The sequence below is a fragment of the Gopherus evgoodei genome, chromosome 1 (genome assembly GCF_007399415.2).
Source record: "Gopherus evgoodei ecotype Sinaloan lineage chromosome 1, rGopEvg1_v1.p, whole genome shotgun sequence".
Taxonomy (NCBI): Eukaryota; Metazoa; Chordata; order Testudines; family Testudinidae; genus Gopherus; species Gopherus evgoodei.
The window spans coordinates 325,187,464-325,206,165 of NC_044322.1; the positions used below are offsets into that span (position 1 = coordinate 325,187,464).

Below are 18,702 nucleotides of genomic sequence, written 5' to 3' on the forward strand. Positions count from 1 at the left end.
GATTCCCTCACACCAGTGGAAATTAGGAACAACTTCAGTGTCTGTCTTAAGTTAGAGAAAAGTCAGACTCCTTGTGCCTACTCGGAGCCAACCTATTATCAAAAGGACTTTGCAAAAGCAGAAAAGGACAGCAGTAAAAGTGATGACAGGACACAATAGGTTGATTCATGAAGGATGGAACACTTTTCATTGCTCTATACTCCTCCATTGTGTCATGGCTTATCAGTGTCAGAAACATAAGGCCAAAAATATAAAATATCAATTAAACATTAGAAATGAGATGAACAGTTCTGAAAACTGTTTAAAAAGCTCTAAAACTACGAGTAAAAACACTTTAACAGATGCCCAAGTGCACCTTGGGATGAATGCTTTATGCATTATGGATTCAGAGTGTCCATTATAAACTTCATACCACTTTTTCACTTTCTCATGTGGTGTACATCTGAGACTTGTTGGCAATGCACTGCAATGTGAGTAGCCCAGACTTCTAGCTAACCTTTTATCTTCGGAGGTTTGGGCTTGCTCCATCCATCTTTAAATGCTTGTCATGTGCTGCTGTAATATAATTATTTCAGTAGTGTATTCCACCTCTCTTTTAAATGAGCCACGCCTCCTTGCAAAAGCAAGGAAAAAAGGGACCAAAGGACCAGATTTTGACCTAATTCACCCTGATGTAAATCTGAAGAAAATTCACTGAAGCTACTTCAGATTTATATCAGCATCACTGAGATCAGAATCTTGTGAGCTAGTAGAGAGTACATGAAAAAGCTGTTAGCAAGTCTTAAATAAGTTAGCATGCCTGCATATGTTCCATCACTGCCCTGTATGAGATCATTTTGCCACATGGGTAGAAACTGAAACACTCTCTCTGTCTGCATCTAAATTTATCTCATTTAAAGAGAGGCAAAATACAGCATTGGAGTGATAGGCATTGTGGAAGTAAAGTAAATGTACAGGAGGGGCCCAGACCATCCATGGAAAGTGGAACTCAGATGTTTACATAAGGAAACAAAGATAGATGTAAGGCCTTGAGGAAAGACACAAATTTGAAGACGTGAACTAGAGTCCCGTGCTGCAGCCAAACACATTGGTAGCAGACTACTGTTAACCACTACAGCAAGCGGTGAAAATATAATTACAAAGAGTTTGATGAGTTAATTATTCATAATTCATTGGGCAAGGGGCATTAGCCTCCCACTAATGTGGAACCTGCATTTCTATACAACCCTCAATGCCAACACTGTCCTGCATTATCATTTTCAAATTCCTGTCCCCTTCCAAGCTGTCTGGCTGTTGCTTGACTGCAGCTCCACAACCCAGTGTTGTTTCCTGAGACTACACTGCAGTGTGCAATCAGGCTGAGGGAAAAGATGAAGAAGAGAAAATTCCTCTCTGGACATTCAGCGCAGCGGTCTTTGGCATACGTCATCCACCTTCCAGCTCTGAGGACTTGTCTAACAGGGTGCAGGTGGGGGGCTCAGGAAAGTCAAGACAAATTAACTAACGGTGTGAAGCTAACGCTCATAAAATTTCTGTGTGGATGCTCTCATTCAGAGGTAATGTGGCCTTAGTTCACCACGGTTTAATCTTTAAGGGGGGCTCTTTGCCTCTGAATGAGTGTGTCCACACGGAGATTTAACGTGCTTTAATAATAATATTTAGCTCTTATCAGTAGCTCACAAAATGTTTTACAGGGGAAGTCAGTATCATTAACCCCCTTTTACAGATGGGGAAACTGAGGCATAGAGCAATGACTTGACTAAAATCACTCTAGAGGCTAATGATAGAGCTAGGATGAGAACCCACATCTGAATCCCACGCTAGTGCCCTATCTATTAGGCTACACTGCCTTTATTAAGTCATACCCTTTAAATTATTTTTAATGTCACACCTTTAATTAATTCATCTTAACTTTCCTAAGTGTCTTCTTATAGAAAAGCCTTAGAAGACTCTACCCACCCTCCTCCTGAAACCTCAATGTTGTTTTTACAACCACTTCATCACTTCACTAGGTGTCTGTCTTCTTGGCTCTAGTTCCAGAGCTGCTCCAGCTGCTAGACTAAATTCTGGCAAGAGCATTGGGCTTAACTGACCTCTACAGTTCTGTTCAAAACATCAATCTCTCTGATCCCCACAGAGCCACAAAACTGAACACCGGAGAGCAGCTGGAAAGGGGAAAACATTAAAAACGAATGAAATTAAAGATGACTGGGTGATAAAATTCCCTCTATCTAGAGGTGAGGATTGTAAGTTTCAAAAAAATTCTTGAAAGCCATGTCAAGGTTTTTGACTTTCAGCAAAGTTTTAATCACAACTACATGATATAGATACAAAAAAGCACAAGGAGAAATATGTATTATTTTATCTACATTTGTATACAGTTTTGTAATTATAATTGTGCCTGTTAGTCAGCAGCCTTGACGCTGATCCGGAGGAATTCTCCAAGATGTACAATCCCTCCATGTGGCTTGGAAGTGATTCTCAGAAATCACTTTGATGCGGTGAGCCAGAGTCTGTTCTGCTTTACACCAGTAGGAAGGCCATTGACTTCAGTGGTGCTCTGTGGATGTGGACATAGGACAGCTAGTGACTACTTATTTAAGAAAACATTAGCAGCACTTAGTGCTGTTAATGTAGGCCCCAGTACAACTCTTTTCATTGATTTCGGGAGGCTTTAGTTCAGGCCTAGCATAACCATGTAGCATATCAGCATGACAAGGGACAGGACTTAAATATCAAATTAAATGAGTTGCTTATAAAATGCTTATTTAAAATATACGCTTTGCAAGCAGGATGAAAAAAACTTAACACATTTAACGGTTAGAAACATTTTGGCAGGTATCGCTCCAAAGAACCAAAGCCTTACCTCCTTCTCTGGAAAAGAGCTTTCTATCTTTTTCCAAGGCTTACAAAAGAAACTCAATTCATTTTAAGATCAAAAGGGACCATTTGGAAATCTCCATGATTGCAGATTTTTAAGAGCAGATTAGACAAACACCTGTCAGAAATGATCTAGATTAGAGGTGAGCAAACTATGGCCAGTGGGCCACATCTGGCATGGTAAGAGGGCCGGGGCCGGGGGGGTTGGATAAGGGGCAGGAGTCCCGGGGTGCAGTCAGGGGACAGGGAGCAGAGGGCGGTTGGATGGGGTGGAGGTTCTGGGGGGCAGACGGGGGCTGGTGGTGGAGGCTTGGATAAGTGTGGGAGTCCTGGTGGGGCCTGGCAGGGGGCAGGGGTGTGGATAGAGTTCAGGGGATGGGGAACAGTGGGGATTGGACAGGCATGGAGTTCCAGGGGGCCTGTCAAGGGGTGGGGGTATGGATAGGGGTCAGAGCAGTCAGGGAACTGGAAGCAGGGGGTTGGATAGGGGTGGGGTCCCAGGGGCAATTAGGTGGGGGGTCCTGGGAGGGGACAGTTAGGAGACAAGAAGCAGGGGGTGTTGGATGGGTCGGGGGTTCTGAGGGGGGCAGTCAGGGGGCGGGAAGTGGGAGGGGGCAGATAGGGGGCAGGGCCAGGCTGTTTGGGGCTTCCCTACCTGGCCCTCCATACAGTTTTGCAACCTCAGGGTAGCCCTCGGGCCAAAAACTTTGACCACCCCGGTCTAGATAATACTTAGTCCTGCCATGAGTTCAGGGGACTGGACTAGATGACCTCTTGACCTGCTTCCGGTCCTATGATTCTATAATTCTATGATTATGGTCATCTAGTCTGACCTCCTGCATAACATAGACTTCTCCCAGTGAGTCCATTATTGAGCACAACAACTTTTGCACAATCAGAAGGCTGCAAAGCATCGATAATTTTATTACAGTTCCAAAACAAAGAAAATCATATTTCAAAATAATACTAAAGATGCCAAAACTTTCAAAGTTTAGGAGGTCAAATATAGTAGTTGTAGTATATATATGTTTACTCTTTGTGATGGGGTGTTTAACCCATATGTCAGAAAAGAGTATATACGATCTGAACGGCCAACTAACCTGCCTACTTGCACCTGGAGGGTGGGCCAGGACTAATTAGAGATAAAGCTCAACTATAGGGACAACTGTTCTCCCCACCCCCACCCCAGCCACCACCCTCACACATAAAGAGCTGGGTGAGCCCATTTTGGGGGAGGAGGCCCAAAGGAGGTGAAGAGTCCCCTCTCTCTGGGAAGCAGCCTGAAAGAGGGATGAGAAGGGGAGAGGAGTAGACAGGTTTCTCCAGGGGTGAGTTGGAAGTCTGATTGGAGACAGGGGCCTGAGGATCTGTAGTCTGTCTGAAGGAATGTGCCAGTCATTGGGCTATGGGTTTCACTGAGGCACAGAGGCCTGTGATTAGATAATCTTAGAGCAGCAGAGGCATGGTTGTGATGAGGTGGCTGCTAACTGAGCCCAGGTTGGCTGAAGATTTGGTTGTGTTCACGTTTCAGTTATATTTTGGTAAAAGACTCTGAGGCACCAAAAGGGGCTAGACTCTGTGAAGTGGTCTTGCTGAAGGACCAGGTCATTCCTGTGGCTGGAGTAGGCCAAAGGATAGTGAGGGAAACTAAGGCAAAAGTTGCTGCATTTCCACTACATTGCCAGGAGGCGGTATGGTGCCATGGCAACTTTGCCACACTCTTATAATAAGTGTCAGGGGCTAGTGAAAATTTTTGACTGTGAGTAATAGAATATCAGGGTTGGGAGGGACCTCAGGAAGTCAGCTAGCTCAAAGCAGGACCAATCCCCAGACATATTTTTGCCTCAGATCCCTCAATGGCCCCCTCAAGGATTGAATTTACAACCCTGTGTTTAGTAAGCCAATGCTCAAATCACTGAGCTATCCCTCACCAACCTGAAAATCTTGAGAAACATTAAACTGAGCATCTCTCTGATATCAAGACTCCAAATTATACAGAATTTACCACATCCCTTGATAGTCTTATCCAATGGTGAATTACTTCACAGTTTTAAAAAATTGCATCTGATAATACATGACGTGTTCAGTTCTGTGCTGTGTGAACACTGCTGTGTGTAAAAACAACAGCATACACATAAATTTAATAAACTGTGAAGGCATGACTACATTCTGCAAAATGGTATGAATCCTTTAGCCCTATTGAAGTCAATGGAGGGTGAGAGCTCTTAACACTTCACAGGATCAGACCCTTCAAATAAGTCTGCTATGATTCTTTTTCCTGTAAAAAATAACATAAAATATAAAACCACTGGCAAACCACAGAATCTCTACATTTATGTGATATATCTTAGCTCCTATGGGTAAGCTACATATGCATTTGCACTTGGTTGGTATCTGTGATATCACAAAATGTTGCATTCTGGGCACCATAGTGCATGGAACTTCAGGTGATATCAATAATAAAAGAAAAGCCAGTATTTTGAATGTCCCTGTTAAACCATTTAGTGCATCATTCTGCTATTCCTGAAGACTTTTTGTTTCCTGTACAGTTTACCTTTAAAAAAAAAACTTCCCAGTTAAAAATTCCTTATAAATGGATCATTACTCTCAGTTTTCTCATTGTTTTTTTGTTTATAAAGGTCATAGCTTAAAAAATAATTCAAGGTACACTAAACTGTTTGTTAAGCAATCACAGATGGATGATGATACATACTTATATTCTGCAGATTCTTTAACGTCCAGCATTTCCATTTTGGGGGAGGGGGCAGTTTTTTCACAAATCTCACAAACTTCTATGTTTTTTATATATTAACAAAATATAAAATACTCCTGGAAAAAGGCAGTCTACTGTAAGAGGCTGGCTCAGTGCATGCAATATTAGCTTTGTTTTTTTAAAAGATCTTTTATCAGCAGACTTATCATCTGACCTTTGAAGGTTCACATCTCACAATTTTACTTCACATTAACGGTGTTAACATGAAGTACAAATGTGACATTTGGAACCAGGGGACTGGAGTCAGGCCCATCACATTACTGCATTGAAGTACAATGCTGGTTAATAAGTTGGGGGGAGCGCGAACTGAGGGAGGGATTTTTCTTTTAAGAGAGAAAAATTAAAAATAGCATTTACTTAATGCAACTCAATGGAAGTTGCACCTAATGGGCCAGATATCCCATCCCAGCATAGACTCTCTGGTAGCACAAAGGGACCATAAAGCTGGGCCTAACCAGGCAGCTGAGGATTCCTCTGGCATGGAGAATACCTAGGAACTGCACTATGACTAAAATGTTGCTGTACTCCAGCAACCCCTGGCTAGCATCAGAGGCCCTTACAAGCTGGCATAAGGAAGGCTGGAGGCTTTTGTAACCTATTTCAGGGACCAAACTTTTCCCCAGAATTCCTCGAGACCGGAGGCATGCAACAACCTCACAGAACCCTGTTTATTTCTCCCGCCTCCTGAGCTGTACCCAGCAGAGCTCTTGTGCAGCTTGCCATCTATGCAGGACTCTTTCTTGTGAGTTGCTGTTCCTTAGCATGAGAGAAGCTATCCCAAGTGGTAGTAGTCAGGAAAATAAAACACACAGCTAGGGAGACCAGACAGCAAGTGTGAAAAATCAGAATAGGGATGGAGTGGGGTAATAGGAGCCTATATAAGAAAAAGCCCCAAATATTGGCACTGTCCCTATAAAATCGGGACATCTGGTCACCCTACACACAACCCTACTGGCCAACACACAGTCCTGGACCTTAGCTACTGCTCTTAGAACCTTCCAGATTAGTCTTCCTTTGCCAATGGCTGTGTCTCTTCAGACGTTGCTCCAGCTTTTTCACCTAATAAACCTCAACCTATGTTGAATGTCCTTTGTGTAGTATTCCCTTGTCTCTCTGTCAAGTTTGGATCTTTTATTTTAAAGCTTAGCTTGGCCCATGACTCTTTAGATCTATTCAACCCAGAATGCTAATTAGATTCTGGTCTCCACCACTGCCAGCACCTAGATCGTTTCAGCTCTCCAGAGCTTTGACCTGCCTCTTCAGTGTTCTGCCTGTGTTTCATAAAATGCTGTAAAGTATATTATAGATCACATCCCTTCACTGGCAGTGTGATGGACTGGATGATGCATTTCTGACTTGTGATTTGATGAATGGATGTAATTGGATGCACCAAAGAAAGGAGGCTATGTGGTGATCATTTGCTGAGAGAGATTCAACTATTTACCAAAGAAGGGGCCTGTTGTGGGGCTAGTACATCTATCACCTTTGGGGATGGTGGAGAGGCGTGATAAAGCCCCATGGCTGAGTCTGTAGCGTTGCCTCTGGTCTTGGGGCTGCGGTCCTTGCTATCAGGGCAGGGCGGCCTATTGGCCAGAGTCAATGGTGCAGGTGAGTTAGGCCACCACCCCAGGGTGAGTGGCAGCCAGGGTAGGCAAGGCCCAGGCTCTCCCTCTCCACCAGGTCCCAACCTATAACCCTGATGGTGGTGGGGTTGCCCACCACCAGGTCAGGGGGATCCTATCTCAACACATCGAGTTAACGTCCCGTTCTGCAACTGACCCCCCCACAAAGTTCCCTTGGGTCACTTTCTACCCAATTCTCCATGGCTTTCCCTCTTAGGGTCTCTGTGGTCTCCCCTCCCTCAGTGGAGTCCTGAGTCTGGGGGTCATGGTTCACCTCCATCTGACTGGCCTTTGCATCCTAGAGTGCAGGCAGTCCTTCTACAGGAGCTGGTAGCACACCTCCTTCCTCCTCGATGGTCAGCCCAGACTGATCTGCCCTGCTTCTTTTTATACCATTTCCTGCTGGAGCATGCCCAGCAGAGCCGGGTGTGTGGCCTCCTCAGCCCAAAAGAGAAGGATTAATCCCTGCTGCACCAGTGTGGGACTGCTTGACCCCATCACAGGGACACTCAATCAACATAAAAATATGCCCAAAATAAATATTACTGCATTTAATAAGCACAGACTAGCAGGCAACACTGTCTGTCACAAAGACACTTTCTTCTGAGCCATACAAATCCTCCATCTTAAAGAGCATTTCATGTGACTCAAGAAGAAGAAACTCATGTGAAGAAGAAACAAACCTGCAGCACAATCATTTACACCAACTCTCAAAGGCAGACCTATAATTACCATAAAGTAAAGCAAATCTCAAGTTAAAATTGTCAAACGGAGTCCATCATATTTTAAAATTTACAAAACAATTAAATGGGACAGATGCTCAGCTGGAACATAATACCAATCAAGTTCTTAGAGTTATGCTGATTCTTACCCACTGAGGATCTGTCCCATGAATTTAATAACCACTATTCTTAATTGTACTTGATTACAGTAGTCAACATGTACAAAAAGAGGATAACATAACTGAGGAGTGTTGTATTGATCTTAAAGGACATGAGAGTCAAAGGTGTTTATTAACACTGTCCAACAGTGACACTTAGGTTTGGGAGGTGAGAGGGCTTGCAGAGGCCTTGGCTTTACACTGTTCCTTGGCATACACCTAAGTTGAAAGTTTATCAGTCAAACATGAGACAGAACAAGAAATTAAAACAAGCATTTATACTGAACCTGGTATTGAGTGATTATGAAGAACAAACTTAAAAGGTATTAAAGTATCTTTCCTTTTGGGGCAAAATATCAAAATCTCTTTTGTTTAAACAACAACCTTTCTTTGATGAAAAGGAAAGGGTTAATTTTCCTTTCAGTCCTGACATGGGAAGGGTATTCATTTGTCCTGTTAGATTTTCGTAAAGACTCTGAGGCACCATCATTTGTCCTGTTTCTACCGAACAGACACAAAGAGGAGGAGAGATAGGATAGAAAAGGTGGGGGAAATATGGCTATTGATGTTTTTGGAACACCAGATTGGCCGATCAGTTACAGATGGATGTTTTAAATGACAGGACGACTTTGACATCGGTTGCTTGGATCCTGGTTTACATTCTGGTCAGGATGTCATCTGGTTGGGTCTTTTCTCCTTAGACAGAGCAGGATTGTGGTCATCTCATCCTACTGCGCTGATGCCGTACAGTTCACTTCAGGATTTGTTGGAAAGAGTGAGAGAAGAGGATATGAGGCACGAAGGAAGGGGGGGCAGAAAGTAACACATAAGGGAGGGAGGCGTAAAAGACCCGATCTTACGTGCTTCTGTGGTACTGGCAAATAGGTATCCCCACTGATGGGTTGTGGACTGGATGTCATGATGCTATGATGATTTTCAGGACACACAAGTGAATAACAAAGTTCCCTGAAGAAGAGCAAGGCCTAATGGCCTTCCTCTCGGGAAGAAAGATTTTCAGCCTGGGCTGTTCCTTCTGCCTTGCAGTCAGGTAATATAAGATGTGATGAGACAAGACTAGTGGGGATCAAAGGTGGCATGGGAGAAGAAAGTGACGACATTTTTTTTTCAAAATCTCTTTTAAAGAAACCCCAAAAGTGGGAAAGAGGGCAGCATAGTTCATCCCATCATTATTTTGTCTACCAATTAGTCCTAATATCTGCCACACCTATTTTGGTTCATTAATTTCTGGCTGCACATCTTCTGTTTTCACCAAGCATGATTTCAACAGTCTTTTTATATCCACAGTCCCTTTCTGTTTGGACTAATCCAGTTTTTCTGTCTTGTTCTCTTGCATTTGTTCATAACGCTCATTATTGAAAAGGACTTATTTTCCATGGTTAATTTCCAAGCAGGCAAAAATTATAGGTTATTTTGACATCTTATGAACTTGCACATACTTTTCACATTTGAGCTTACAGCTGGGTTAAATTTTTAGGCCCAATTAATTAAAATTCCTGTTGGGATAAACACCAGAGTAAATCAGAAGAAGGAGGCAGAAAACTAAAGAACACTTAGTGATTTAAGATTATGTAGGGCTGGTAGACAATTTTTGAAAAAAATTTCCACAGAAAATTGTGATTTCAACCAAATGAAATTTTTGGACAGTGTCTGCTTGCCTGGAAAATGTGGTCATTTTACATTTTTCATTAGAAAACTTACCCTCCTTCCCAATGGTTTGGGTTAATTTTTGGCTTTTCAACAAAAAATCTAACTTTTTCATGGAAAGACAAAACATTTTCTGACCTGATCTAATAGAGTATCTTAATTTTAGGGAAAGATTCAGATGATGTTGTAATTCCATATATTAATCCATAACTATTTTGAAAACTTTTGTACTCTTTTTGCTTCAGTACTTTTTCATTGATTCTGTCTATTCTCCCATACACTCACCCCACAATAAAAAAAGATTAAATTATCATCAGTCCAGATTAAAAGAAAAATTGACCAATATTACCTTACAGAAAGAAACATTGGGCCTAACACCCTTGGGCTCCGTATCTGTTTTAAGTCATTTACACTTGTGCAAAATGGGTGAAATATAGGGGTGAAAAGCTGCCACCAGAGTAGGCGAATGGAGAGTTCTGACTGAGTAGTGTTTTACATCCACATTGCACAGATGTGAGTGACTACACCAGGTGCAGGCAGTGTGTAGGCTCTAGCCCATGAGTCACGGGATAAGAACTCTAATGGGTAGATGAGAGTCAGTGGCTGGCGGCAGCAGTGTACTGGCAAAAGCAGTTCTCTAGGACAGAGTGACCTAGAGCCTTCATTTGTAAGCACAGCGCAGCCCTCATGTCAAAAACATTTGGCCGTCAGCTCGTTAGCAAGAAAAAATATCAAAAGAACAAGCAACACAAAATATTGTATTATCTATTACTTAGCAACCACATGCCTTCTCTGCAGCTCTGAAGAGACTTAAATTCTGGCATGTGAGTCAAAAAAGTGACAACAAACCAGACAGGAAACAGATGTGATGCCCTCTGACATTGTGAGGACTACCCAGACCAGTAAGAGGCCCTGTCACCACCTGCCCTGTAACCTGGAGGCCTTTATGCTGTGCAGCTATGGTTCAATTCGCTGACACCAATAGCCTGCCCACAAGCATAATGTTTCTCTCTGGTGCTCACCAGCCCATTTACCCCTCACAGAGTGACACCAACAGCCCATCAAGTACTGAGTCTCCCCAAATCCATCCTTCCTCAGTTCTTACCCACCAGACACTCAGACTTCCCCCTTCTGGTTTGCACCCCAGAAACTATGAAATCAGCCCCGCCCTCCCCCCAAGTTATCCATTCATTTTTGGCACACACTCCACACTGTTTGCACAACAGAGACCTGCTTAGGATAAAAATAAATAAAAGCATCTTTTATAGAAAAAACACATATTTAAAGATGAAAAGTAAGGGGAAGTAAACATAGACAAGTTCCACAGAATATATACATAAAGATGCAGGCTTTACACTTCCATATTAGATAAAATCCCCTTTCTACTACAAGTTATATTGCCTTGGAAGAGTCCCCCAGCATACCATCTCGCTACAGGGAAGATCCAGCAGTCATAGACAGCTTCTCACCTAAAGGCTGCCTCTCAGTTTCTGGATGACCAACCTCAGTTCCAAGCCTATTTTTAAAAAGTTTTTCCCTTTTTGTCTTTCTGTCCAGGTATGGTGACTTATGGTTAGTCGGAGTCAGGAAATTCTAGCCTGGAAGTCTCATTGACTTCCCATTAATTCTCATGGTCCATAATTGTCTTTTCCTGGGCTGGACAATGGATGGGTACTTGAATTTGGGTTTGTGTAAACAACTGGCTTGGGTGGTGTTCCTCCTTGTCTGACTGCTCACTGCCTTGCTGTGAAGTGGAGCTGAAGTTTATGAGCACAATTTTCTATATACACAAATACATCAGTTCATCACAATCATGGTCTGTATGCTTATTTCCTAATGACTATCAAGTTCAGAAGGTTACACACTTTGTAAAAGACCTCTCTCTATATATTTTTGTAATGCAATCAGTTGGTTTAACTGCTTATTTGGGGGGGTTAAAACTTCTGTTCTCCCATGGGGTGTCTGGACCCTTATTATCACCCCCCAGAAGCCTACAACCAATTAAAAGATTTCTACTGTCTCTGAGAGGCAATTAAAGAGCCATGCTTCACCAACCAATAAATAGTCACTTGACAACATCCATTTACTAACATCTCAGAGACATAGCCCTGTTGTCCACATCTGATATAATTGCATTACAGCACCACAAAGAATGCTGCCTGATCGAAATTTGAGATTCATTGGTTTGAAAGGATTTCCCCCTGCCTCATCACATTTTAAATCTGAATGCACAGGATAACAAAGAGACTGTGTGTATTTGGCAGACTACTGTAAGGGTTGTTCTGCCCAGAGATCATTACTGTAGGAAAGATACTGAGCCCAAGAGAAATAACCTCTCTGACTCACTGAGGCCAAGCTAGTCATAGCTTTAACGTTTCAACAGGAGGGCAAGAAGGTGCATTTCATATAAATCACGATATTCCGTTATAAAATACTCCTTGGCACTTTGTCTATTTATGTAAGATGGGGGAGTTCAGTGGTTAGGCAACTTCTCTGACAAGTGAAAGACCTAGGTTCAAGTGTCTGCTCTGCCTAATTCTGTGCAGGGATTTAAACGTCGGTCTCTGAGTACCCTAACCACTGGGCAATTGGCTATTCTGGGATAGGGCATCCATCTTTCTCTCTGTATTTTTATTAAAAATTTCTAAAAGTATCAGTTTCAGCCTGTAGGATAGGAAACTGAGGCACAAGTCCTCTGAATTTAGGTTTAATCAACTTTTACTTTTATTTATACATTTTTAGACAGAATCATTGTCCTTTACAGTTTCTGATCATATATTTATGACAGATAATAATAAACAGATATGATGGACTAGGTAGGGGCCCAAGTCACCAAGTCCTGGGGTACTGGGAAGATCTTCTGCACTTCATGAGGGTACTCTGAGACTGTACAATAGTCTCTGACTTGGAACCTTGTTCACTTGATTTCTCATACCTTTTCACATTACATATTCAGTAGCTGTCTTCTAATCAACATTAAGCAATGTGTCTTACGTAACCTGTACAATATACATGTGCAAGCTTCAGTTTACATAACTTTTGCCATCTACAGACTAAATATACAAAGGGGTCTCAGCCAAGCCTTTATTTGCATATATGTGCACAAAAGCCTTTGTGTGGTGATTGTAGCATGTACACACCTGGAACTAATTTGTCCAAATAACAAGTGCATGTAGTGGCTTAAATTGAGGTTAGATACTGGGGGGGGGGGGTAGTTTGGCAGGTCATAGTACTGAGAGAAAATACTGCTTGACAATTACATGTTTTAGAGCAAGTGTTGGAATTCCCTCGCAGGAAATACTGATCATTTGTCTTAGAGCGTAAACTCTTTTGCATAGGGATCATATTTTCCAAAGTGTTCGTATAGTGTTTAGCAAAGTTGGGCCTGAGGTCTTTGAGCCGTACTGTCAATGGAGGTATGCTAGTTTTAAACTATCCTATGAGCACAGGTCCTATGAGCACAGAATTTGTTATTCCATAAACTGTTTGTGTTTAAGCATTCACAAAGGGCCTAGAAATGACATACTGTTAAATAAAAGAAAGCTGCAGCTATGAAAAGTCATATTCCAAGGTTTATCATGCATTATTTTTTCTCCATTCAGCACCCTGGTGAAGAAATGCACATTGATTGGCTTATATCACATTGTATAAAATGTATTCTTTTATTTAGTCATGCTCAAAATATTTGTGAGTTTTTAAACTGCTTCATTTTTCAAATTCAATGACATTATAAAAATGGTCTTAACACTGCAATTAAAAAACAGAGGCTGACCCAAGTCAGTTGGCCCGGGCCAGCCGTGGGTTTTTAATTGCAACATAGACAGACCCATACAGTCATTTGAAATAAAGCTTAAGAAATTAAGCACACTAGTTATGGATATAGCCAGCATACAAAGTTTAATTTCCAAAGATCCAATCACTATTTGAACAAACATCACTTGCATTTTTATTTTCACTTTTCAAATTCTTAACTGAAAATATTTTTTCTCTTCAAATTAGATTGTGATATTCCTTTAAGAAGATTAGAGTTTAATATCTGAAACCAGAATTTATGGTTGTAGTACAAGACAATATAAAATGGTATGCCTTTACAATCTTAATTCATCAACTCAATAACGGATTGTTTCTTTATCTGTGCTCCTGTTATAAAGGTATATACAATAAATGCCAGATGACTTCAACATATCAAACCAATTCTGATTGTGCCAATGCTGTTGGTATCTCCTAGCATTTATTCACTATTTTGAATTATTAAAAGAATATATAGTGTCCTGTGCATTCCATTTCACTATTTATTCAATGCTGCAGCAAAGCTGGAAAAATTGTAAGAAAACTGAACAAACTGAGTGACTACCATGCATTCAGGACATGGTTTAATATTGAGACTATAAAAGGGAATCTACTCACATTCTAAATTGCTCCTGACAATTATAGCACACAGTTAGATTACCCACAAATGGGAAAATAATTGAACACTCCAGTTAAATAGATTAAGGTTCTTTCATGAATATGGATTATTACATTTTATTTATTCACAGGTAGTCTACATAGTTTATTATTGAATGCTTTCTGATTGCTGCGTATTGAAATGTGAGGTACTTCTGGGTTCCTTCTAGGAACCAGAAATTGCCAGACTGGATCAGATCAGTGGTCCCTATAGTCCAATATTCTGTGACTCGCAGTGGCCAGTAACAGATATATCTGGAGTTGCAAGAAACCTTGCAGTACACAGTTATTATGGAATAACTGTCCACAGGGAAATCTTTCTTCCTAATCCCCATCAGTTAAATGTTGATTTATACCCTGAAGCCAGAGGGATTTATATTCCTTTCCAATTTATGATATTTTAAAAATATCCTTAGTAGTGTAACTCTGGGTATTCTTGTTACCCATATGAATGACCAGTCCTTTAGAGAATGCTGCTAACTCCCAGGCCTTGTCTACACTACAAAGTTGCAGCGCTGGTGAGGGGGTTACAGCGCTGCAATTTAGGATGTGTACACACCTGCAGGGCATTACCAGTGCTGCAACTCCCTGTTTGCAGTGCTGGCCGTACACTTGGTAGTGCCTCGGGTGTAGAGGATCCAGCGCTGGATCACCAGCGTTGGTCATCAGGTGTAGACACTCACCAGCGTTTTTGTTGACCTCCGTGGAATAAGCAGGTATCCCAGCATACCTGAGGAAACCTCTCCGGTAATTAAGCAAACTCCACTGCCCTCCAAGCAGGTCTCCTTCCCCGCGGTGTGCTCTGGCGTTCCCCGACTCCCCCTCCAAGCAGGTCTCCTTCCCCGCGGTGTGCTCTGGCGTTCCCCGACCCCCCCTCCAAGCAGGTCTCCTTCCCTGCGGTGTGCTCTGGCGTTCCCCAACCCCCCCTCCAAGCAGGTCTCCTTCCCCGCGGTGTGCAACAGCGCTGCAGCGTGGCCACATCTAACTCCACTTGCAGCGCTGGTTGCTGTAAGTGTGGCCACTCTGCAGCGTTGGCCCTGTACAGCTGTACTAATGCAGCTGTAACAACCAGCGCTGCAAAATTGTAGATGTAGACATACCCCCAGTGTAAATTAAAGCAGCCATAGGGCTTTTCTAATCTAGGTCTGCTAGTCACAAGCCATCAAAGGGCCATTACACTGAGCACTTTGAGCACACCTACTCCCCAGGGCACAATCCCCATCAACCTTCTATTCAGAGGAACTACTTACAAAATAGGGTGCTACTCAACTTGGGCCTGTGTAGCAGAATCAGGTCCTAAAGCCCAAATCCTCAAAGGTATTAGGCACCTACCTCCAATTGACAGGGATTAATTCATTGCATAAATACCTTTGAGTATGTGGGCAATAGTGCTTTCACTAACGTGAATTTGTATTTGGATTAATATGCTTAAATATATTCCACAGGCCTCTGTGGTGTTCAGTAGTAAATAAAGGCTATAATGATGCCCATCTTTGGCCTTGTCTACACCCACCACAAAGTTGCAGCGCTGGTGAGGGAGTTATAGCGCTGCAACTTAGGAGGTGTACACATCTGCAGGGCATCACCAGCGCTGCAACTCCCTGTTTGCAGCGCTGGCCGTAAGCCCATTGAAACTCGGGTGTAGAGGATCCAGCGCTGGTGATCCAGCGCTGGTCATCAGGTGTAAACACTCACCAGCGTTTTTCTTGACCTCCTGGAATAAAGAGGTATCCCAGCAAACCAGAGGAAGCCTCTCTGGTAATCAAGCAGGTCTCCTTCCCCGCGGTTTGCAGGGGGGTTCGGGGAACGCGAGAGCAAACCGCGGGGAAGCAGGTCTCCTTCTCCGCGGTTTGTTCTCGCGTTCCCCGAACCCCCGTGCAAGCAGGTCTCCTTCCCAGCGGTTTGCTCCGGTGTTTTTTGAACCCCCGTGCAAGCAGATCTCCTTCCCCGCGGGGTGCTGTCGCGTTCCCCGAACCCCCCTGCAAACCGTGGGGAAGGAGATCTGCTTGCACGGGGGTTCGGGGAACGCGACAGCACACCGCGGGGAAGGAGATCTGCTTGCACGGGGGTTCAAAAAACACCAGAGCAAACCGCTGGGAAGGAGACCTGCTTGCACGAGGGTTCGGGGAACACCGGAGCAAACCGCTGGGAAGGAGACCTGCTTGCATGGGGGTTCGGGGAACACCGGAGCAAACCGCTGGGAAGGAGACCTGCTTGCACGGGGGTTCGGGGAACGCGAGAACAAACCGCGGGGAAGGAGACCTGCTTCCCCGCGGTTTGCTCTCGCGTTCCCCTAACCCCCCTTGAAGCCGCCCAACAGCGCTGCAGTGTGGCCACCTCTAACACCACTTGCAGCGCTGGTTGCTGTAAGTGTGACCACTCTGCAGCGTTGGCCCTATACAGCTGTACTAATACAGCTGTAACAACCAGCGCTGCAAAATTGTAGATGTAGACATACCCTAACAGTGGTGCACAGCATGTACTTGAGCTAGGGAGGACAATTTGGTCTTCATTCTGGTACTATCTGTTTAGGGGCCATGGGAACAGAAAACAATAACTTTCCTGGATTTCTGCAGAATGTTTGTAAATTACAAGCACCTTGGGAAGGCAGAGAGAGAAACTTTTTCAGGGCCATGTTTGCAGCCTCCCACAGTAAAATCTATGGGAGGAGAAAAGAGTTCAGCAAACTCCCTAAGGTCTACCTCACAGAGTTTTTGACTAATGTACCTTTAAGGGGAGAAGATTGAGGGAGCACGGAGTTTGAGGGAGCAGCCTCCAAACATGGCAGATCCAGAAACTCCAACTTTGTGGAGGTGTCATTCTGCAGTGCTGTCCAGTGCTTCCTCCCCTCCTGGCATGGCTCCCTGAGAAGCCAGGCTACCATTGGCTTCCTATCTACAAACAAAACTTCTTTGAGGGACCAGCATGGTGGGGAAGATAATGCAAGTAGAATCAATAGTATACCTCCACAGTTTTGTCGATGAAAGCTGTCTTTTGTCAATAAAACTCTGTAGTGTAGACAAAGCCCTAGATTCTGTACATGTATCCAGCTGAACACCACGCAAGTCCTGAAGAAAACAGACCACACAGGGTAGCTTCTCCCCTTTCCCGGCAGCAATACCCCCAGCACTAATCTGCATTTGGACCTTCTGTGGAAAACCACCTACCACAGTGGTTTCAAACCTTTCCAAATAATGTAGTCTACCATGTACCCCCATCTGAGATAGAGTCATAATATACCTATGATTAGATTGCCAAGTCTCACTAAAGAAAATTTGTTGTCTGCCATTACCGGATTTTTCTCATGTACCCCCGACGAGAACTTGTGTACCCCTAGGGATACATGTACCCCAGTTTGAAAACCACTGACCTAGCACAATCAGCCTGGTCCTTGTCCAGGGCTTCTAGACACTACAGTAATACAAATAATTAATAGTAATAAGACCTTCCTTATGCTCCCAGGGGAGCTGGTGAAGAAAGCATGTCTTGAAGGCACTACTCTGTTTACAATATCTATCTAGGCTTCTACAATGCATCTCCTTCCCCTCCTTTTGGGACGTTTCCACACCATTTAACTTTCCTTTCATCCCCTTTGATACTCCTGCTTTATGAGTCAGACAGAGATTGATGTGAATGATTTTCTTATCTCAGTATGGGAGATTTACAAGCCTAAATTAGGGCTACATATTAATTACACACTTAATACAATATAACACACATTATAGTAATTACAAGGTACTAACTGCTTTCTTTTCAGCCATGAAATCCAGTTTATTTGGGGCTTGTGCCTGCATTTCTTGAAGTCAGTTTGAGCTTCATTTGCGCAGGGAGGGAAAGCAGGATTGTGTCTTTAGTTTGCCTTTGTGTTGATGTGTATTTGCTGGCAGAGAATCTAATTATCTATTTTCCAGAATCATTGGTGGGTATCGGGGGGGTGGGTGGGAGGGGTAGAGGAGAGGGAGCAGGCAGAAACAGCCATTAAAAATGTATCTAGAAGGCATTCAAGGGCGCACCCTTATGACCACACATGTAGCACAGACCTAAAAGCCCTTATGCAGCTTTTCAAGGTTATTCTGTAAAGCACAGACTGCTATTAGTGATGATGGGAGTTGGATGTGTAAAATCCCCATGTCCTATCCCCAATCTTGTATTTCATTTTATCAAGAATGTTAAATTCCTCTTGATTTCTCTCAAACACTGAATTAATTTTTGTCTTTATCTTGTGCCTTGCATCATGTGCCTCATGCTCACAATACCTCCTCCCTGCTGAAAGATTAAAAAGAGCTTATCAGCCAGAAAGATTTCTGCTACCATTTTTTTCAATGAGCATGTGATACATAACCCATGAATGCTAGCTCAGAGGAAGTGGGCCTTTTCTGTTGTTGTTACTTATTAAAATAAAATAAATACATCCCGGTATTCACACCCTACACTCT

The 18,702-nt window shown here is 43.1% G+C and overlaps 1 long non-coding RNA gene across 1 annotated transcript in view; it reads right to left on the reverse strand.

Moving 5' to 3' along the window:
• Positions 1 to 2,403: 2,403 nt before the first annotated feature.
• The window catches only part of LOC115644575, a 111,198-nt gene continuing 94,899 nt past the window's right edge, over positions 2,404 to 18,702 (reverse strand). Inside the window, exon 3 of the long non-coding RNA XR_003998534.1 lies at positions 2,404 to 2,560. This is a non-coding gene — a long non-coding RNA (uncharacterized LOC115644575). The remainder of the gene's footprint in view (positions 2,561 to 18,702) is intronic.